This window comes from Phyllostomus discolor, chromosome 2, assembly GCF_004126475.2.
Source record: "Phyllostomus discolor isolate MPI-MPIP mPhyDis1 chromosome 2, mPhyDis1.pri.v3, whole genome shotgun sequence".
Classification (NCBI taxonomy): domain Eukaryota; kingdom Metazoa; phylum Chordata; class Mammalia; order Chiroptera; family Phyllostomidae; genus Phyllostomus; species Phyllostomus discolor.
The window spans coordinates 108,139,136-108,162,144 of NC_040904.2; the positions used below are offsets into that span (position 1 = coordinate 108,139,136).

The 23,009-nt window shown below is 50.9% G+C and overlaps 1 pseudogene; it reads right to left on the reverse strand.

Moving 5' to 3' along the window:
- Nucleotides 1-22,424: 22,424 nt before the first annotated feature.
- On the reverse strand, nt 22,425-22,763 carry LOC114491110 (annotated as a pseudogene).
- Between the last annotated feature and the right edge of the window lie 246 nt (nt 22,764-23,009).

A 23,009-nucleotide genomic window follows, 5' to 3' on the forward strand; every position in this document is an offset into this window, starting at 1 on the left:
CCATCTGCATTTCACCAGCATAGCATCAAAACCCCTTCTTTGGGCTCAGTGCCTCCCTTTTTGTTAGGGAATTTCCTCTCCTGAACAGTGGTGTCCATGTGTGTTGGACCTAAGCTGACTAGGAGCATGTTTCCTGACTCTCGTAATTGGTTACAGGACACCCCTTGATGTCATCTGAGGCAATGAGGTGCTATGAGACCCTTGCTGGGAATACTGGGATGCAGGTGGTACTCTTTCCCCTGACCTTGAACCTGAGAGGCTCTCCAGACTGGAACTGCTGTCTCCACACTGCTATGGGTGACAGTATGACTGAAGCCAGCACTGTTAAGAGCAGAGCAGAAAGCTGGAGACACATGGTCCTGGCTGCTAGCAGTGCCCGAGCCGAGCCCTGCCAGGCCACTGATACTTGAAATTTCTGTGATTACTTCCTGTTTTGTGTAAGCTAGTTTTGTTGAGTTTTCTGTCAAATGCAACAGGAAAAAATCCAACATAATACAGTGACAAGTGGGAAGGGCATGCTAGGCAAGGGGACATGATGTACAAAGCTTCTGAGATGGGGAAGAGGCTGATATGCCAGGAGACTTGAAGAAAGATGAGTGGCATGATTGGATGGTGGGAAGGGAGTTGCGGCGAGGTCAGAGGGGATGTGGTAGACCTTGGATAGGACTCTAATCTAATCTTCAAGATGACAGGCTATGAAGTGTTGTGGATGGTAACAGGGCCAGATTTGCATTTTACAAATGTCTCCCTGGCCCCATCTGGAGAATGGAGTACAGGGCTGAGGGCAGGTCCCTGTAGAGGTGGGTCCCTCTGAGGATACCAATGCCTTGTGATTAGGACCCATGGGTGCTGGTCTTATCACTTCAGCCCTATCTCATGTTTAGGCCCCCTCCCCCTTACCTTGGGGACAAGCCAAGGACTTCCTCATCAGACTGGACAAGCCTGCTAGATGCATCTGCAACATCCCCACTAGCGCTCATGTTTTCTGCATGATGCACTGTGCTCTTCAGGCCCCAGGGAGGGGTGGTAGTTCATGGCCTGCATTAGGTGGAGCATAGTACCCCAACACCACACACACACACACACACACACACACACACACACCCTCCTGTAGCTTCTAAGCAGGCCCCAGCTGCCTGCTGGCTTCCTCTGCTGAGGCATTCCTGCTGCTGGTGGGCCCACCTTGGTCAGCCTGCCTGCCCTCTCTGGGCAGAGCCAGCCTGGAGCCAGTTGGACATAGGCACACGTTGCAGGGGGAAGTCTGGGCTGATCTCACCATCATGGCACGAGGGCTTCCCTACAAGGGGTGGCCGGTGTGTCCATGCACAGGGGGTCATGTGGGGAGCCTGGGGCTGCTGGCCTTTCTGTTCTGTGGCTTTTCAGACCTTGGGAGAGAGGGCTGGCATTCCCTTCATGACTGTCCCTGGGGGCTATATCGACATCCCCATCCTGCTCCTCCAGGCCTCCATTCTAACATCTTGGTTGTGTATCTTTGCCTTAGAAGGAGCTTTGGAAAATGAATACTGTGGCTTAGTGTGCATGTAATTTTTGAATAAACTTTTTATTTTAGAATAGTTTTAGGTTTATCAAAAAAGTACAAAGATAGCACAGAGTTCTTGTGCACTGCCACCACCCAATTTTATTGTTAGCATCTTACATTATTATACACACTTGTCACAATGAGTGAACCATTATAGATAATTATTAACTAAAGTCCATTGTTTGTTCAGATTTCCTTCGTTTTTACCTAATATCCCTTTTTTTGGTCCGGGCTATGACGGCCTTTCAGACTGTCCTTGTTTCTGACTCCCTCGATAGTGTGAGGAGTGTGGGCCGAGGGCACTCTGAGGCGCCCTCTCCTGGGATGTGGCGGATGTATTCCTCAGGATGAGACTGGGATCGTGGGCTGGGGGGAAAGACCCACCGTATCAAGGGTACATGCTTTTATTTAACACGACATGTCACTGTTGATTTTGATCTTGATCAACTGGCTGAGGTCATGTTTTTAGGTTTCTTGGATGTGAAGCAACTTTTTCTTTATCCTCTTCCCATACTGCATTCTTTTGCTCACATATTTTTAATTCTTGAATGGTCTTGTGGTACAGACGTTCATTCTGTTTCTTAATTGCTTTGCACCCAGCACGGCAATTAAAATTTTATTGTTGCTGTGTGCATCTGGTCTGATGATGCAGAGCTCTCCACGGGGCCTCCACAACAGACCCTGGTGATGATTCCCAGGCTGTCCCAGGTACCAACCCCTCAGACGCTGCCACAGTGAGCAGGCTGCCTCGTGCCCTTGGAGCCTATTCCAGGACTCCTCTGGATGCAAAACCAGGAGTGAACCGCTGGTCATCTGGTGTCTGCCCTCCAGAAAGGCAGCACTAGTCAGCCTCCTGCAACCTCTGTCTCCATCAATGATCTCACTTCCTCACACATGCTAAGCTGAGGGCCATGCAGTGCCGTTGGCCCATGCACAGGTGCGCTGTCTGACCGCCACATATGGACACTCCCACGAGCTGGCTTCATATGAGCCATTGAACCACACCACACATCAGGGCCCCATCTGGCGAGCTGAGGACCCACGTGCCCCACTGCTTGGCTGGCACAACAGTTAGAAATTTTTTGAGCCAACATGTAAACACTGAGAAATTTCACATAAACTTTTGAGGTTTGAGTTTTTCTGGAAATCCCAGTCTTCTTTCTTTTCATGATTTTTTAAAGTAAATCTGTTCTCTGGAAATACCAGTTTGGCTAAAGTGTCCATTTAGTTTTTCCTGTAATATAAAAGATACATTTTTCATTTTCACCAATAACTTTATTGATTTGGATATTTTGAGTATGTCGGCTATGTCCTGTGGTATAATATTGATTGTTCTCAATTAATGTCTCAATTTGATCACTATCAACTTCAACTGGTCTACCCGACTGTGGAATATCATCTAGTGGAAAATCTCCAACATGAAACTTCACAAACCACTGTTGACACGTTCTACCAGTCACAGCACCTTCTCCATTCACTGCACAAGTCTTTTTTGTGTGTTTCAGATGCATTTTTACCCTTCTTGAAATAATAAATCATAATGTCTCAAAATATTGCTTATTTTATTCCATTTTCAATATTAAAATGGCTATACAAAAATTCACCAATTTTGATGAGTTGTTTAGAAAATGCACACTGATATGGCAGCTGTCACAATACAGTCTAACACAGTTTATTTCAAATGAAGTTAAAGACAACTAAATGCTACTATAGCCATCTTACATAAAAAAACAAATGGACTTTTTGGCCAACCCAATTTTTGGATTTGGTAGTTCCCATGGCCTCTTAAAACCTTGTGGCTTCCGCAAATCAGGCTCCAATCACTGCAAAGCCCTTTTCTTACAGGAAGAGCAGCCCTGTCTGAGCCTGGCAGCCTGACTGGAAGTGGACAGCACCCCATCACTAGAGGTGTACGAGCTGGGCCTGGTATGCCTCGACATAGGATAGGGTCCTTGAAATTCTGTCTCGTCCAGATTTCCTGGTTATTGAGACAGGCATTCTCCCCCCTTTCTGGTCTGTAAGCCAGGAGGATGCAAGTGGCACCTCCCTACATTTCGAGTGAGTTCTGGCACATCTACTGGGTAATAGTGCCCCCTTGTGGCCCTCGCTCTAACCCAGCGGGCTCTGCTCACTACCAATGGAGAGGGATGGATTTGGACACGTGGGCATGAGGGAAAGGTATTTCTGGTGGCAAGGAGGGCCAGGATACCTTCTGGCAGGGGCACGTGAAGCCCGGCCCATGGCCCAGTGGGTGGAGTGAAGGGTGTTTCAGGAGCAGAGGCTGTGGAGGTTGAGGGATGCTGGATGGGGAGGGCTCTGGATGCTGAGGGAGGGATGTCCTTGAGGGGATGTGGCCTAAGTGGTGCCCTGACTTTGGCAGAGTGGACAACCCTCCTTTCAACAAGTGTGTCCCTTGCCCCAAGGCTGTGTTCTCCCTGGGGTCAGCTCCTCTGTCCCACCTGTGAGACCAAGAATTCCCACCCACAAGAATCTTCCTGGCAAATGGACTTATTGACATTCCCTACCATGGACGGGACCACCATTAACAGCCAAGTGCTTTAATGGTGGAACTGTGGGCAGAGGGCACCACCCAGAGAACTGAAATGACTGCTTCACCAACCTCTACTCAGCAGCCTGTGTGAGTGGGGACTCTGCGTCTCTAAGATTTCATTCATCCTTATACAGTGTGGGACAGAGGTGGGAACTGAAGCTCAGAGGAAGCAGGTGTCTTGCCCAAGTTCATCAGGAGACTTGCACCCAAGTGTGCTTTACTGCCAAAGTTCATTGTCAAGAGAATGAGAAGATAAGCAACACACTGGGGGAAAAGATTTGCAAAAGACATAGCTGTTGAAGGACAGTTATCCAAAAAATACAAATAACTCTTTGAAGTCAACAATAAGAAAATGAATAACCTGACCTGAAAATGGGCCAATGACCTTAATATATATCTCACCAAAGATGTGCAGATGACAAAAATGATATATGAAAGATTGTCCTTATCATATATTATTGGGAACATGCAAGTTAAAACAAGGAGATACCACTACACACCTGTGAGGGTGGCCAAACTCTCGAACACTGATGCCACCAAATGCGGGTGAGGGTGTGGGACAATAGGGGCTCTCGCCCACTGCGTGTGGGGGCACAAACAGGTGCAGCCACTTTGGAAGACAGTTTGCATGTTTTTTACGAAACTGAACAAACCTTCACCTTACAACCCAGCGATCGTGCTCCCTGGTATTTACCCATACGAGCAGGAACCTTGCATCTACACAAAAACCTGCATGCAGGTATTTACAGCAGCTTTGCTCATAATTGCCAAACTCTGAAGCAACAAGGCTGCCCTCTCGACATGTGAATGGGTAAGTAAAACTGATACATCTAGACAATGGAATATTATTGAGCACTAAAAAGAAAAGAGCGATCAAGTCATGAAAAGACACAGAGGAAATTTAAATTCATATTATTAAGTCAAAGAGGCCAATCTGAGAAGGATACGTACTGTCTGATCCCAACTATAGGTGCTCTGGAAAAGGCAAAACTATGGAGACAGTGAAAAGATTATGATTGCCGGGACTTAGGGGGCAGGGGGGATGCATAGGTGTAGCACAGACAGTTTTGGGAGCAGGGAAACTGCTCTGTATACCATAGTGACAGACACATGTCATTATGCACTTTTTTCTATCCCCACAGAATGTACAACAGCAAGAGTGAGCCTTCGTGTAAATGACAGACTTTGGGCAATGACAGTGTGTTAATGTAGGTTCACAGATGGTAACAGATGTGCCACTCTGATGGGAAGTTGATGGCAGGGAAGACTATGCATGTGTGAATAGTAAGGGCATAGGAAAAGTCTACATTTTCCATTCAATATTGCTGTGAATCTAAGACTGCTCTGAAAAATAGTCTACTAAAAAAATAGTTCATTGCATTGCCTTGCCCAGTCTTTGGAAGCTCACAGTCTGGTGGGAACTGGATATGGAAACAGGTATGATCATTTGGACAGTCACTGCTGTGATGAGGAAACTGCAAGGGGCTATGGACACTTTGGGGGGCTATTACACGGCATTAGGGAAGGCTTCCTGGAGGAGGTGTTGCCTCCAGTGGGCTTTGAAGGCCCAGATAAAGAAGCAGGGGAGGCAATCCAGGCAGAGGAACCAGCAATCAAAGAATGAAAGCACCAAGTTGTGAGGTATTGGGGGAGCGGCGCAGTTCCAAGGTGCAGAGTGGGGGTGCTTGTGCACAGTTGAGTTGCAGGCAGTGGGCAAGATAACTGGGTGCTGCCCCAAGAGCTTCATGGAGTTAACACAGAGTCAGAGTGAGGTGGGGCCTTTTGCAGAGGCTCCTCGTGGCCACCAGGTGTGGGGTTCTGCGGGACTCTAGCTTGCTGCAGTGTGGGTGGCCACGCAGGCACAGAGAGGGGAGTGCTGTGTGTGGGGCACAGCGCAGCAAGTGCTGGGTCTGAGAGCCAGTTCCAGGACCTGGAAAGAAATTGGGATGGTGACTACAGATGCACAAAAATGACATCTTTTCTTTGTTCCTAACCTGTAATGCAAATGGAGCTTTTCCTTTCATAAATGCAGGCAACAAACCACAGTAGTGTTAGCTGTGTTCACAAATCTAATATGTGTTTCAGATATCTCAAAACATCGCTTATGCTCAACAGTGCTTTAAAGTTGCCATGAATATTAGACCTGCTGCTAGACCATGTTATTCATTAATATGGTCTTAAGAAAGAATTCCATATAGTGCTGTATTACAGACTTCTTCTCAGTATTTTTGGTAACTATAATTTCAATCTAATTAGCACTTAAAAACCTACAGTTTCCTTCACACTGCCAAACATCTCTGGCACATGCATGCACCCAATCCCACAAAACTGCACACACGTGCACATGAAATACAAACACAGAAACGCGTGCATGTGCATATGGCACACGTACATGCAAATGCACACAGGCACAGGCATGGGCACACACAACACACAAACATGCACACACAACTGGGTATGTGCATACAGATACGTGCATGCAAGTGCATATTTAGGCATGCACATGTATGTGTGCACACATAAAACACAAACATGTGCGTGCATACACACAACACACATGCACTCGCACACAATGATTGAAAACTCTTCTTGAGAGGAAAGGCAACACCAACAAGTATCCCTGATCTCATAACTTATTGTCTAAATCTGCACACTTGAGTGAGAGAAGGGGCACTGATTAGCCTGGGACGACGGGTATAAGCAGACTCTGCTCAGCACACTAGGACAAGAGCTTCCCTACAGATGATCATATCATATTAATTGCATTTCTGTGGGCAAGAGAACCTGCGTGGGCGTGCATCTGCGGTGGAGGGATGTCACTGTCTAGTTGTGGGGATGTGGTGTGTGTGTAGGGGGTTCTGATCTCTGGTGCCTGGGTTCTGGAAGCTACCTGACCTATGGCCCCATGGTCATGCTAGCCTTCAGAGGAGACCTTGCCCAGGCATGCTCAGGGATGGCAAGTGGTCTGGGGGTAGGGTCTGCCTTGCTTCCTCTGAGGGAGACAGATGGGCTACATGTTCAGTCTTCTTGCTTCACCACATTCATCCTCCTTTCCACTATCATCCCCATTTACTGATGCAGAAACTAAGGCCCAAACAGGTTGAATATTTTGCCAAGGCCACACAGAGAGTCCAGCCATGGATGATGAGGAGCAGGACCCCTGAATTTTCTGTGTCCTTGCTTGCCATGTCAGGAGGTGAGAAGCGACATCTGGGGCTGAGCTAGCAGAGGAGGCATTCAGCTCTGGGCCCCTCTTGTGTGGGCCCACCGTGACTCCCCACCTGCAAGCATCAAGTCTAAGTTCCACAGACCCAGGTCACTCCCTATCCATGCCCTGCGCTCCAGCCACACCAGCCAGTAGCCCTTCCCAGTTCTTTTCTCAATGTCTTCACACCTTCAGGTCTCTGCCCATTGTGTTTCCTGTGCTTGGAGTGCCTGGCCAATTCCTACTCATCCTGCGAGGTCCACTCTGATCCCCTCACAGAGTTGGCATGTCCCTGCTCTGTGTCCCCTCTGCCTTCACACATCCCTGTGGGGTAGCCCTTCTCCAAATTTATGCAGATAAACATCATCACTGTCCTCCCCATACTTAGCACCAGGTACAGAATAAGGTAGGCACTAATAGCTCTTTGTTGAATGAATGAAAATGTGTGTGTGCACTCCAAGCTGCTTAAGAGAAAGGCTGGGTCCTCTCCAGCATTCAGGTGGTAGTCAGAGTTTGTCCAGCTGTCCAGGCTAGGGCCAGATTGGAGGCAGGAGCTGGGTGGCTATGACAGCACCAGTTGGGTGGGGCCTGTGTGGGACCTACTCTACCCCCCTAATACTTGAAGCACATGTCCCAGGTTCCTCTCTGCATGCTCCTTGGGGTGCAGGTGGGACTTTGCCGTGGCTTCTACACAGGCACCCGAAGGTCCCCAGTGGGACCCAGCTCTCCGAGGCTCTCTCACTCTCAGCCCTAAAAGGTCAGTGCTGGGCCAGGCCTCATCCTCTTCTCAGTCCACTTATCAGGTCGGAAGCTCAAGGCTGAAACAGCCTGGAAGAGCCAAGGTTTATGTGCTTTTTCTCTCCACCCTAGCTACTCTGACCCTGTGAAATGCTCCAGGAAGGGTGGGGACAGGAAGAGGACAGTGGGCCTCTGTGTCTGTCCCAGGGCACTGTCAGCTGTGTCAGGATTTATGCCTCAGTGCTTCCACCCTGGGGACTGGTCACCAGGCAGATGCCCTTGGGCTACGGCTGAGCCCTCCCTGCAGAGGGCCTAGCAGGACTGGGGACCAGGGGCAGCTGACCCAGAGGTGGGCAGGAGGAGCAGAGGCATTCTGAGACACCCTCAGATTGGGCCCAGAGTGAATACAAATCACCCTGTCACTGCTGTGGGACAGGAACTCCTGGGGAAACCCACCTACCACCTGTGGTGAAGGGATAGCATCAACTGACGAGGCTGATGCAAGCCCAGCTTGGCCCAGCTGAGGGATATTGGCTAGGACATCTGCTTCCATGGGCCTCAGTTTCATAACCAAGAATGGGCATGATCTTCATAGCCACTCCTCAGGCCCTGGGACAGCGTGTGTCCACTGGACATCAGTTAACGTGCACGCCCACAGAGGGCATGGGTTGGTTGTGTCTGCCTTCCCTCCTTGCTGTGCTAGCACCCCCACCCTATTGTCTTTTGGGGATGGCCGCTTTCCCGTCCAATCTTTGCTGGACTGTCCCCTGTACGTCCTCCTCCCCACCCCTCCAGGCATGGGGGTTAAAGAGAGAACACTCTCAACAGGGGCCTCTGGATCACAGGGTTGCTTAGATGGGCAAGAAGTAAGGGGAGAGGTGGTTTTAGGGGTTCCCGGAGTCACGGTGGGAAGGTCTGACTGAACCTGAATTAGATCAAGGGCTGCACAAGATGGAGCCATGGTAGCCAGACTCCTACCCCACCACATCCAAACCACCAGTGATCCCTGCCAACTGGGCCCTCAGAACATTCCAGAACCCAGCCTCTTCCCTGGCTTCTGCTCCTCCCTAGCCTCTACATTCAACTGTAGGCAAATCCTGCACAACCAATTCTCAGAACATATCAGAACCAGCCACCTCCCCTGCCTCTACTGCCAGCACCTGGCTCCTACACCACCTCTGCCTCCTGTCCCATCCACCTCCCTCCTGCCCACGTGGCCCTTTCCCCTCACATCTACCCAAGCAATTATTCTAAATAACTTGCCTGTGTTTACCCCCCGCTTGTTTCCCACCCAGGATAAATTTAATTTCCTTACTGTTGTCTGTAAGACTGCCAGCTCTGCCCCTGCCCCCCTCTCTGACCTCATCTCCTCCACTCCCTTCCCACTTTCACGTGGGTGCTCCTCACTGTTCCCAAGCTCCCCGAGTTTGTGCCCACCTCTGGGCCTTTGCTGGGTCCTTTGCCTGGAACATTTGATTCCCAGGTGTTCCTAAGATTCCTTCCCCTCTTCATTCAGGTCTTTTCTCAAATGTCCCCTTCTCAGAAAGGTCCTCCCTGACCCCACACCTGCAACAAGCACTGCTCCCCCGCCACCCAGCATCCCCTGTCTTTTCACCCTTTGTGTTTTTCTTCCAAACGTGTCCTGATATTTTTTATGTGATCATTGTCCGGGGCCCCTGGGAGACAGACTCCGCTGTGATGAGTGCTGTGATGGGGGAAATGCAAGGGTCTGTGGGGGATTTGGAGCAAGTTGCTTCTCCTCTCTGGTCCTCAGTTTCCCCATCTTATTCTAAGGCCTGGGCTTTCCTGCTCAACGGCCTGCTAGGCCTACTAACAGTGGTGTTGGTAACAATGTGTCTTCCCTTTGTCCTGGAAGAGAGGCTGCTGTGGAAGCAGAGGCACTAGGCTCTAGCAGAGGGACCATCCTTCTCCCTTCTAGGACCATTGCTACCTGATTTGGGGAAACCATGCCACCAAAGGTTTGTATGTTTGTTAAAAGCCCAAATCTGGGCACCTTCCTTATCCTTCAGCCTACACTTTGTCTCCAATTTGTGAAACAGATCACACAAGGGCCAAGTTGACTGAGTAGTGGTGCAGGATCAGGTACATCAGGACCCAGGGCATCTGGATCAGGGGTATGTCCCCCACCCACTGATTTCAGGCGGGCTCACCCCTGGTATTTCCATCTGCACACAGTTCTGCTTTAAGAAAAGCAATGTTGAGCCCATCCATTTTCCTGGTCCCATGCTCAGTGGGGCAGAATATTGGCTCCTCTGAAGTGTGTGTCACTGGCTGAACTCATAGCCTCTGCTCCATTTGGTCCCTTGGGCTCTTCAGGAAGGTGGGCCTGCCTGCTAGGCACAGTGGAGTGGTGGGCAGCCCCTACCCCTGCCCATGCCTCCCCAGGGCAAAATTGCAGCTGGAAGGTCCATGACCTCAAGGCTAGGGGTGTGGTCCCTCTCTTCCGTCCTCCTAGCTGCTGCTCTGGCGTGGGGAGGGGTACAGGAAGCCCAGGCTTCTCTGGTAAGGCCAGTCGCCTGCAGCAGGTGGTGAGAGGAGTGCCGCTCCTCCAGCCGCTGTCAGTCACACGCCGCCTTCCATCCTCTCATCCACACCAGCCTTCAGTCGCTCTGTGCCAGGCTTTGGGCACCTCTTTCCTTCCCAGGGCGCGTCCCTTCCCCACCGCTTCGGGGAGCGGGGAGGGGAGGCATTCAACTCCGGCTCCGCGGGAAGGACCAGCCCGCGCCCAAGGCCAGAGCCAGACGTCGGGAGCTGCCGCCAGGGGGCGCTGCGGTACCGTGGCACACGCAGAGTCCCGGTCTGCTCTGGAAGGTGGAGAGCGGAGGGGTTGCTCCGAGGGTCTCCTGGCCGCTAAGGCTTGGGTCAGGTCCGTCTGCCGCACAACCTACCATCGGTCTGGCTGCTTACCTAGGAAGCTTGGTACAACAAGGAGGGAAGGGGCCTCCTGGTAGACACAAACAACCGGAGCCCTCGACACAGCTTCAGTTTCCCCCATTCGTGCCCCTGAGAGCAGGATGGGTCTGGGGGAGCCAGAGCAGTGTCACCAAACTAACTGCAGACGGGGAGCCTCCCCAAGGAATCCACATCCCCGGTGCACTTTTCAGGAGCAGCAGCTGCCCTTGGTCCATTTTCCCGAGGGTCATGGGTACCCAGAGATGTCTAGGCCTCGACATTTTCCCAGCCCGGAAGTGGAGGTCATGTGAATATTGCATTAAGGAGACGACACTCAGGCGTATGTAATATTCCAGTGTTCAAATCTCAACACCTAAACTCTGTACTAGGTGATCTCTGAACATCAGTATAGTGTAGGGTGATGAGCACAGAGCCTGGAGCCAGACTTCCAGGGTTCAAATCCTGGCTCTGTCCCTTACCTGGGCAAGTCTTTTTATTTTCTGTGTCCCAGTTTCCTCACCTGTGAGATGGGATTAATAATAGAACCAGCTTTACAGGGCTGTGGGGAGGACCTGAGAGAGCACATGATAGCTCTACAGGTGGTGATTAGCATCACTCATGACAGCGTATTTGACTCATTGGGCTGAGAAACCCAGAGACTTATAATAGGAGGTGCAGCAAATCAGGAATTTGAGAAATGGGTTTGTGTGAACCCTGATGTTTGGGAGCAGCCCGGAGATATTTGGCCCAAATTTTTCTCTTTTCAGGAAGAAGAGGAAAATGAGAGGCTGCAGCAGGTTGGGCAATAGAGGGTGGAGTCTATGCCAGGCCAAGATCATGGTGTTGGGGACACTGATGAACTGGGTGATGTGGGCAAGTTGCCAAATGCTCCAAACCCCAGTCTCCCCACCTGAAAATTGGGATGCAGATGCCTCTCATTTATCACAGATGGGGCACATCCAGGGCAGGGTGTGGAGCGCAGTAGATGGGGGTGGCTGCCTCCCCTAACTTTGTCACATAGCAAAAGAGAGGCTTGCATTGGGAGGCCAGGCCCAGGCCTCCCACTCCGTCCAGAAGAGGCCAGTGACAGCTGCTCTCAGGCCATCTTAGAAAGCTGCTGAGCAGGTGGATGGCAGCCCTTGCTGCCACTGGTTGTCCCCCTCAGCCTGGGCACAGCCTCTTTCTCAATGATACATTTCTCTTTGCTGCTGAGTCTGCCATCCCTTGAGCTACAAGGGGAGGATGGTCAGTAAGTAGCTGGAGAAGCAGGAAAGCACATCAGGAGGGTGTGCTTATGAAATGCACAGGTTCAGAGCAGAGAGAGAGACTCCATGCAGTGAGATGGAGGTTCCCATGGTCACAGAGAACTTTGTAGCCATTCTCACTAGACCCATGCTGTACCTGAGAGGAACTAAAGCCAAGGATGTGAAAAGACTCAACCAGAGTCTCACAGAGCCAGATAGAAGTGGGTGGAGTGAAGGGGACTGTGTGTCTCCCACGAGCAGTACATCCAGACCAGATTCATTTCTGCACATCTCTCTGTACCAGCATGGAACAGCATGAAGATATGTTTCTTGAGCTGATGACTGTGTCTGTCAGACCACATTACTGAAGGTCTATGCTTGCAACAAGGAAGAGGATATACAGCTTAGCTTTGCTGTCCTCTGAGCTCCCTAGTTCCTGTGCTCAACTCTAGACCCCTTGGTGGACTCTGAGGTGTACAGCAGTCTCTGGAGACTCCATCCTGTGAGGAGAGAGTGGCTCAGTCAGGAAATGGGTGGCCCCAAGGGTTCCGACTGCTGTCCCCAGTTCTCTGCAGGACAGTCTGTGGCAGGAGGGGCAGAGGGGTAGGGCTGAGAGCCTTGGGAACATAGGGCTCAAACTCATCAGGAGGTTCCCCTTTTAAAGTCATAGCTGCCCCATAATGGAGGTGAAGAAGTTGGGGTGCCCATTTGGTGGGAATGTTCATGTAGTCATTTGTGTGCCAGGCACTGGAGCTGATAGTATAGTGCTGGAGAAATAGCCAGCAAACCAATTTAAAATGTGATGTCAGGTGGTGACAAATATAAAGATGGACAGCAGAGCAGAGCTGAGGGCAGAGAGCATCAGGAAGCTGGAGGATGAGAAGGAGCCACCACATGAAAAGGCAGGAAAGGGAGTCCCAGGCAGAAAGACCTGCAAGGGCAAAGGCTGAGAGGTAAGAACGTGCTGGAGGGGAGTGGTGGGAGTGGGGTGAGTGAGACTAGAGAGAAGGGCTGTGCCCATGCTCCCGGCCCCTTGCCTTCTGCCCATCCAGGTACCCCTCCCTCACTCAAGCGGACTCTAGAGGCCCCCAAAACGGCAGAAGGCTGCATTTACTCCATTGATCATAAGAGGGCAGCAGAGAAACGACCTGGAAGGAGTTCAGAGGTTGAGGCTCGAATCTGAGCCCTGAGGGGGCTCTGAGGCAGCCAGGGCTGGATATGAAACACTCCTGCTCTGCTTCTCCGAATCCATCTTTGCTACTCTCTTCTCAAGCTCCTCCCTCCTAACCATCAGGGACACCTGCTAAAATCCCAATGCCACTACTTCTGGTAAAGCAGGTCTCCTTTGAGCCTCAATGCCCACATCCTGGAAATGGGAACAGTTCCATCTCTAAAGGCACGTCATAGGTGTCAGTAACATTGTCTGCTTGTAGTCATGAGTGCCTCCGCCAAATAGCTGTGTGGCCTTGGGTACTCTTTTACACTCTCTGAGTTTCAGTTCCCCATCTGTAAAATGAGGATGACTGCAGGACTACGGCATGGAAACCCTGTGCAAGAAAACCAACACAATGCACAGCGCATGCTGATACTCAGCATGGTGCCTGACACTCAGTAAATGCTCAACGATAATAATTGATGTTGACAATAGCATTACTGACTTGAGTGTGTGGAGCCAGGAGAAACCTGCTATTCAGATGAGAGCACTGGAAATTGTCAAGAGGAGGATTGCCCAACTTGTACTACCCAAGAATGAGGCCAAGAGACCCCTCCAGGGCTGCCTGTCCATTTGACAGATGAAATGCTGAGCCCCAGGGAGGACTGGCAGCTTGGCCAAGGCCACCCTGTGGCAGACACAGGACTAGAGTCCAGGATGCCTGCTGCCTGGCCATGGCTTATCCTGCCATTATAGGGCCTCTCCCTGACCCAGGGCTAGCCACTTCTCAAAGAGGCTATCCAGGCCCTGCTTGCGTGCCCCCAGGGAGGTCACCCCCCTCCCAAGTCAGCTTTGACTGAGAGGGAGGGAGTGCTCTGCCTCCCTATAGCTCTGTGAGGAAGGAGCTTACCAAGGTAGGCTATTTTCAGGCTGTAGTCCCTGATGTCCTCGCCCCTACCCTGCCTCCCCACTGCCAAATTTCCCCTGTGCTGTGTGAAACTGGAGACTTGCAAGTCTTAGAATGCAGCATTCTTGGAAACCTGGTCCCTTCCAGTTTTTGAATTCTTAGAGCTTCCTATTAGAGCTGAGGCCTTGATTTTGATGTTTTTTGGAGTGAACAAGGTGTTTTTGGAGAATGGGCAGTGCAGGGTGTGTGGCTGGAATTGACAGTGGGGGTGGGAGTTAGGGCAGAGAGGAGGAAGGGGTTTTGGGGAGCACCTTGTGAGCCCCCACCAGGATGACATCTCTCTCTCATCTGGTGCACTGCCCCTCAGCGTGGAGAGGAGAGCTCTTCCATGTCCTTTCCGCCCACGTCCTTGCGAGCCACTCCCGGTCCTTGTGGGACACGGCCCCTGAAACCTCAAATACCTCCAGCGCCTCCCAGGGTATTTTTCTTGCGGTTAAGGTGGTATTTACAGTGAAAACAGCTATTGAAGCGAATCACAAAAATAATGTCAGTGTTTCCACTTTTGACAGAAATGGGAAGGCAGGTGGTTTCTTGTCTGCGATAAGCGCATCTGCTCCTGCAATAATTACTATTTGAGATAATTGTGAAAAAGAATTTAAATACTTAAGGCATGCACAGGGGCCAGGACAACTTTCTTTTGCCTTATTCATAAAGTATTCTGCAAGTTGGAGTTTTGTCCTGCTGTGGGCTGTGGGAGGACCAAGGGAGGGGCACTGGAGGTGGTGGGGCCTGCTCCAGGGACCAGGGATCAGGGACCAGGGACCAGGGCTGGCTGGGCGCCCAGCACGAGTGAGGGTCTTGGAGAAGGACGCACCTTGGTTGAATCTGGATTCACTGGGGGCAGGACTAGTAGACAGCTTTCCTGAACCTTAGTTTCCTGGTTTGTGAAATGGGGCTGATAACTGAGTACACCTTAGAGGATTGTTATGAAAATTAAAGCAGATCATGTGTGAAGAGCACTCAGCACTGCGTGGTATACAGACAGGACTCTGCTCGTGCTGGGTCCCTTCCCGTGCCAGCAAGGCCAGGACCAACGCCTGCAGCTCCATGGAGATAAAAAACAAGCCCCTGAGGGGGAACTGTCATGAGCTGTCATTCCCTTTCCTCCACTCTCACCTGAACTTCTTCTGGGAGTGCTGGATTCTGAAAGTGGCAAGTGTATATAAATGTGGGGAGGAGCCCCAGGGAGCCCTGGTCCCTATCTGGGTGGGCCCAGAGGACAGGGCTGGGACTCCTTGGGGCTGATTCCAGCTCTGTGTGAAGCCCAGGTGTCCCAGTTGGGGTGCAGAGGGACTGGGTTGGACTGTCGGGGAGGAAGTGTCTTGTCTGTCACCTTAGGTGCCCAAGCAGCCCAAGCTTGGGCTGAGGGACCCCTGAGGGCCTCTGGTCTTAAGATGAGGGTGAATCCTGGGTTCTAGGGGAGGCTAGGGAAGAGAGACATGGAGGCCAGAGCCTGGGGCTGACGTAGCGCATGCAGCCACAGAGGGGAGCGGCTGGCCCCCGCTCACGCACTGGTGCCTGCTGGGGCCCAGAACACATCTCCAAATGCCTCCACCCTGGGCTGCCTCTGAGGGGCCCTCCATGGGTGGCAATGAGGCAGAGGAATAGCGTAGGTGACCTTGGGAGAAGAAGGTCTTGTAGCATAGTACAGCAATCAGAAGAGCCAGCCCAGGGCTCATCAGAAAACAAGGCAGGTGCTCAGTCCTATACTGGCCCTAGTGTGACTCATTGTCCAGCCTTGCACGGGTCCGTACCTGACTCTAGTCTCACTTGCTCCAGGTTTACAATAAGAAGGTTGGACTACAAATGAAAACCTCAAAGAGTAATGACTTAAACAAGAGAAACTTTTCTCTCTTTCATATTTAAGTCTAGAGGTAGGTGGTACAGGGCTGGTGTGGGGACCAGCCTCTTTCTAGCTCCTGGCTTCACCAAACCAAAGAAGAAATCTGGTCTTTGTGGTCCAAAATGGCTGCCAGACTTCTAGCCATCACATCTTAGTTCTAAGCAGAGGCACAGAGGAAGGAGAGAAAAAAAAAGGCAGGGGTCAGGGGGAGCGGTTGGTGGTGGCTATCAGATAAAAGCTTCAAAAGTTGATGCTGGACACTGTTTCTTTTCTTTATTTTTTAAAAATTATTTCCATTGTTGTTCCATGGACACTATTTCTTACATCCCACAGGTGAAAGCTAACCACTTCTAGACACAGGAGAGGCTGGGAATAAGATTTTATTCTGGGAACCCAGCTGAAAATCAGAGAAAGAAGAGAAGGATGGTGCTGGGGGCTATCAGCTGAGGCTGCCATAGGATGATCTCATGAGACCTTTTTGGTTTGACTCCTGAGGGGCTGGAGTGTCTGGAAGTATACAATTTGCCCTGGCTCAGAAGTTCAAGAACAGATAATGAGCTAAACTGAAACAAACAAGTTTTCAAAAGTTTAAAATTCTGGGATTCTGGAATTTCCAAAGGAGGTGTGCATGTGTGTGCATGCCCGTGTGTCTAGGAGCAGGACCCATTCAGGTAGCAGAGTCGGGGCTCTCCTGGGGAGTGGCAGGGCAGGGGCTGATGGTGACCCACTGTGAGCAGCTTTTTGGCACTTAGCAGGCTGCTCCCTGGGCTCCTAGAGTCCACTCATGCTTGGCACACTGGCCTGTCAGCAAATGTGCCTGTGTGCACTAGTGGCTAGGGGTGAAGTGGGGGCCAGGGTGGCAGGAGGGTTCACCCAGGAATGCCTGCCCTTTTTAAGTCAAAGTCGTTTGTGCAAACTCCACAGATCTGGTGCCACAGGCTAGCGTGGGAGGTTGGGGCACCTGAGAGCAAACTCCAGGGTGGTGGGGGGCTATGCACAGGGGGTGTCAGAGGGGAGCTTCTATCTGGAGGTCTCCTAGTTCTGCTTTCTGTAGGTATTTGGCAAGGGCTGTGGAAAACACTGTTCTAGGCACTGGGAATACAGCAGAGAAGATCCCTCCCCTTGGGGAGCTGGTCAGTTAACAAAAGATGTAAGTGAGTAAATGGTATGTGATAAGCACTAGGAAGAAAACCAAGCAGGAAATGGGGTGGAGAGTAGTGGCAGCATGTGCAGTCTTAGACGGGTGGTCAAGGAAGTACTTGCTGAAAGGGTGACTTTTGGGTGAAGACTTGAAGTGGAGGAGCAAGCCAGTGAGCATCTGAGAGAGGGCACGCTAGGCACAGGGCACAGCCTGGGCAAAGGCCCCAAGGCAGGTGTGTGTCTGATGTGTTTGAATTACAGAGCAGGGGCAAGATGGAACAGAATGGCTGAAGGGAAAGGAGGGTGGGAGGTGGGGTCAGGGAGGTCACTGGGCCAGATCATGTAGGGCCTTGTAGCCACAGTAAGAACTTTGGCTTTTTCTCAGGGCGAGGAAGGCCACTGGAGGTCTGAGGAGGGGAGGGTCATGATCTGGCCTCAGTTTTCATGGGGCTTCTGTGGGGAGAACGTAGATGAAATGCTGGCTCTTCTCCCTCTGCTATAATTCAGAACTCTAGATCCCCTTCTCTGTCTGAAGCTTCCTCGTTCTGACACCGTCGGCCTTCTCCACAGCCTTTGTGCAAGCTGAGGCCTCAGCTTCTCTCATCTGCCCCCTTTAGTTTTTAACCCCCTCAAGATGGCAGAGTGGCTGCAGTGCTTCCAGCCTTACTTGCGGGATTTTCCACAGAGCCAGCAGAGATTCTGATCTTTGCATAAAGTGGATCATTTCTGTGCCAATTTCTAGAGGAGGAGCATGCCACCCTCTGTTGGCCTTGCTCTGGGTTATCTGAATCAGTGGTTGAGGCAAGAGGTGTGGAATGTCACAGACCAACTTGGGTGAGGCTGGGCCACTCCTGTGTCCACAGCTGCACCCAAGACGGGGACATGGCCTTCCGGCACACTGTCTCATGGGAGGTGTGCCCAAGGACCCCTGATGCGTGGGCGGTGAGCTCCAGGCTCCCTCACCCAGCCCTGGGGTACTCCTCCCTCAGACCCTCTACAAGCCAGACTGGTGTCTGGATTATTTGCTATCATTTCTGTAGCACATACCACAAACACAGTGGCTCAACACATTTATTCTCTTAATAGTTCTGGAGGTCAGAAGTCCACAATGGGTATTACAAGGATGAGATCAAGGTGTGGGCAGGGCTGCATTCCTTCTGGGGGCTCTCAGAGAGAATCGTTCTCCTTGCCTTTTCTAGTTTCTAGAGGCTTGCTGTACTCCTTGGCTCCTGGCCTTGTCTTCTATCTTCAAAGCCAGAAGTGTAGCAGCTTCAAGTGTTTCTGTGACTCTGATCTGCTTCCCTCTTCCACCTTATAAGGACCTTGTACCCACCTGGGTGACCTGGATAATCCCCCATCTCAACATTCTTTAACCACATCTGCAAAGTCTCTTTTGCCAGGTTAGATAATACATTCAAAGGATCCAGGACTTGGGCGTCTTGGAGGAGGGGCATTTTTTGCTTACTGCAGGGGCTGTGCCCTCTCAAGGCCCGTGTGGCAGCCCCTGCCCACACCAAGTATGGGCCTCTGGGGCATCTGAGCTGATGGGAGTGAGTTGCATGGGTATGGGGTGTGCCCTGAATAAAATTCACAAGACTCAAGATGGGAAGGTTGACTTTCATGGCGCCCCTCTATAGGACAGCGTATTCTAGGTAGCTCTGTTGTCACTTCCCACCCTGACTTTCCTCTCTGGTCTCTGGGTTGATGGAGAAAGGGGGGTATCAGCAAAGACACCAGGAAGTGCCCCAAACCCACAGCCTCTGCTGCAGATTCAGGGCAGCTTTTGGGCATCTCATTAACCTCAGGGTGCCAGGATGAGGGTCCTGCCTCACAGTGCAGAGAATAGGGGTGGCCTACATGGGGACCATCCCCACTCATGGGAGGCTGGGACTGAGGTTCCAGGTGTAAACCCAAATAGCATGCTGCCACCTCCACCCCGCCTTGTTCACTGATGGCCTCCGTGTGCCAGCCCTCTGTCTTCATCATGCCCAATCCTGGGCTGCTCCACTCCTTGTTGGACAGGGCCTCCTTCAGCCTGCTCTTGGGTTCTGTCTGAGAGTCAGTGTTTTCAGTGATTCAATGAGATTTTATATAAAAATCTGGATTTATTGCTTTTCTTAAAACCAATATATCAACAACACCACCCCAGAAGCCCCTACAACCTATATTTTGACCTGGCAAAAAGTGGCTGGAGCTGAGTTACCCACCCCGCTTTCGAAGGGGCATGTGGTCTCCTGCTCCTCTCGGTCCCCACCACTCTCTGCAATCTGCTCAGCAGAGCAACTCCTCCCATTTCTCATCTGCTGCTTGACTGGTGCCTGAGCCTTGATTTAACAGCCCCAGCCTAGTCAGAATCTCATTTCTCTTTCCCCCTCCCAGGTCACTGAGTCTTAACGCCCTGATGCTGGTGGTGCCTAGGCAACAGGGACCTGCCCTGGAGAAGCCACGTGCATGACACAGGGCAATCAATCCCTTGGGGCACCATGAGGGCAAGGGTGCTCCCAAAAGATAAGTGTGACTGCAGTGGCGGGGCCCATCCTGTCACAGCATCCTCCAGTCCCAGGCCTTGAAGACTGCCATCCCCCTTGGCCTGGAAGTGTGGGCACCAAGCTCCAGTCAGTCTCTGCCTTTGACTTGCTCTGTGACCTTCAGCACTGCCTTGACCTTTCTAAGCCCTGGCCTTCCCATCTGTGGATGGGGAGTGAACTAGTGACAAGCAGCCAAAAGGCTTTCCAGCCCAGGCACTGATATGCAGCCTTGAACTGCATTGGGATGTCGTAAAGTGCTGGGTTATAAACCTGTCCCCGAACCTCCTCTGCCCCACCTGTAGGAGTCATTTGTCTCCACTAAGCCTACTTCACATGGCTGCTGTTGAGTGTGATAACAACCCCAAACCTGCTTTATAAGCATCCAGACTAAAGGGCAGAGGGACTTAGCATTTATTAAGCACCTACTGTTTTGAGGCACCGCATTTGACAGTGGAGCCCCACAGCCACTCTGTAAGCTGGATTCATCACCCCTCTTGAAGCATAAAAAAACTGGCCCAAGTGAGCTGCCTGCCATGGGACGGAGAGCGTGGGGAAGTTTTTGAACTTGAAAGGAGGCCGCCTTTTTCCAGTGGCTGGGAATGAGCATCAATTTGAGCTCCTTGAAGATTTTGGGGCTTCACTTCAAGACTGCAGTGGTGGTGGCTCTGACTCAACTTCCTGTCTTGGAGCAAGAAGCAGGTGGCCAGTCTATTTGCTGCTGGGCAGGGCCACCTGGGGCAGTAGTAGGGATGGGAGTTGGATATAAGGAAGAGAAGAGAGGCTTGGGCCCTGCCAAGAGGTATTGATTCTGGGCACCACGTGCTGTGCTGGGGCCCAGCCAAGAGATGAGGTCATGAAGGACAGAAACGGTGACTCTGGAGGCCACAGTGTCCTGGCCTGGTGACGCTGTTTGCTAGACTTGAGGAATCTCTCTCTGCCTGGAAGAGGCAGGCTTTCTCCTTCCTTCTCCTTGACAACCCCCTTACTCCAGTCTGTGGTGCTTGGGGAGAAGGTCCATGGTCCCTGCCTTGCTCCTGTGCTGTGATACCTTGGGAAAGTCACTGTGCCTCTGTGGGCTTCCTCATGAGACCCCATGGCTCTGGGAGCACCTCCCGTGGATACTTTGATCAATCCACACCCAAGATCCTCAGTCTCTAGAGAGGGTCAGGCAGAGAGGCAGGGATGCCTGAGAAGGGGATCATCAGTAGCTCCCAGCAACCACCCACAACTGCTTCAGTTTCCCCACCAAGACCTTAGGGAGAGGAGGTGGCTCTCTCCTCAGCTCCCTCTGGATATCCCCCTCTGTGGAAGCTGAGGTGTGAGTGGGGATGTGTAGTTCCAGGCTCTGACACTTGCAGGCTTTGTGGCCTCAGGTGAGTTGTAAAACTCTCTGTGCCTAGTTTCCCATAATGAGGCTATGGTAGGAGCTGAGAGATGTTGAGCTGGCAGGAGGGATCCTGGCTGTAAGTTGGCACTCTTTTCCAATCACATGTCCTCTGGAGTCCTCCTGGACTGAATTTGGGTCCTGGCTCTGGTGCTGCTTAGCTGTGAGACTTCAAGTGAGTTGGTGCCCTTCTCTGAGCCTCAGTTTCCCTCTCTTTAAAGTGGGGACAACAATATCTTCCAGATTGTGTTGCTGGAGACATGAAGAGAGGCTATGAGGGGCATGCTTTGACACAGGGTGTGTGTCACTGGGGCACTGCTGTATGGATGCTGTTGGTGCCAGGGCTGGCCGGTGTGCCCAGCCCAGCCCCTCCACCTTCCTTCCCTTCAGATCAGCCCCTAGCCTATGAAAATGTCCTATTAGAGAACTCAGCTGTGGTCAGCATGTCATCAGAAAGCTGCAGATGGTGCACTGACTCATGGCAGTGAGTCATACCTGTCACCATACCACCATACCTGTCACATCTCTCAGAACCACGGTCCACCCCATACTGTCTTGGCTATAGAACCAAAAAGTTATGCATCTCTTTAAAGTTCCCATTTAAACCTAACTTAGAGGGACTGAACTAACTTCAGAGGGGGAAAACCCCAGATAAACCAAAGGAAGACCAAAACTTGCCTGCAATTTCCTCAGACAGAGATGATCCTTAGCATTTGCTATGGCTATACATATAGATTTATATTTAGAAAGAAGGGATCATGCATTTTTCATTTTAACTGTATATAATGCATATCTTTCCATTTAGTAAACATTTCTCCACAGCATCATCTCACATGACCACATCATATCCCATGACTTTGACACGGTATAATAATACACACAAACTTTCTGTTGACACTTGAGTGTTTTCTAGATTTTCTCTGCTGTAATTAAATTCTCCTCATCACCATTATAGCTAAATTTTCTTAGTAAAACAATGTGCATTTTTATTTATTTATTTACTCTTTAAAATAGATGTTATATATTTTAGAGAGAGGGGAGGGAAGGAGAAAAAGATGAGAACCATTGATGTTTGAGAGAAACATTCATCAGTTGGCTCCCCTTTGTGTCTTGATGAGGGACTGAACCTGCAACCAACAACACGCCCCAACCTGGAATCCTTTGCTTTGCCAGAGGGCCCCCAACCAATGAAGCCACACAAGTCAGGCTTGTTATTTACTTATCAATCAGTTTAAACCCTTGAGGGGTACAGCATTACACAGATTCTCTGTCCAATGGCCTCAGCAGGGAGGTTACTTTGGAATTTAGCACGAACCATGCCACTGTTTCCATGAGCACGAGTTACCATTCCCCACACTACTCTGGTTTTGTTTGGTCACCACCAGGAGTCACTGTGTTTTTCTTTGCTTCATACACAGAAGCACATCTCTTGCCTAGATAGAATTCAGTTTCATCTCAAGCATAAAGAATTTTAAGAAGAGCGGTGTGCTCCCCATGGTCCCAGAGACCCCGTTGATAGCCAGCAGAAATGGCCGTGGACCACAGCCTTCCAGACATATTTGTCATTGTAGAAGTCCTGTTCTTGGCAGGCTCCACAGGCTTCAAGGTGGTGAAAAGGAAAGTGAGGCCCCACCACTTGGCCTGGTGGGATCAGAATGTGCATTTTCAATGTTTGGATATTAACACTAGTTCATACTCCCAGCAACTGTGTGTTAGTTTTTATGTAGAATGTTCTGGGATCAAAAGTGATCGGTGCTATGTATCCTTCTTCAAACACAATTGACCATGCTTTGGAGGAGCGGA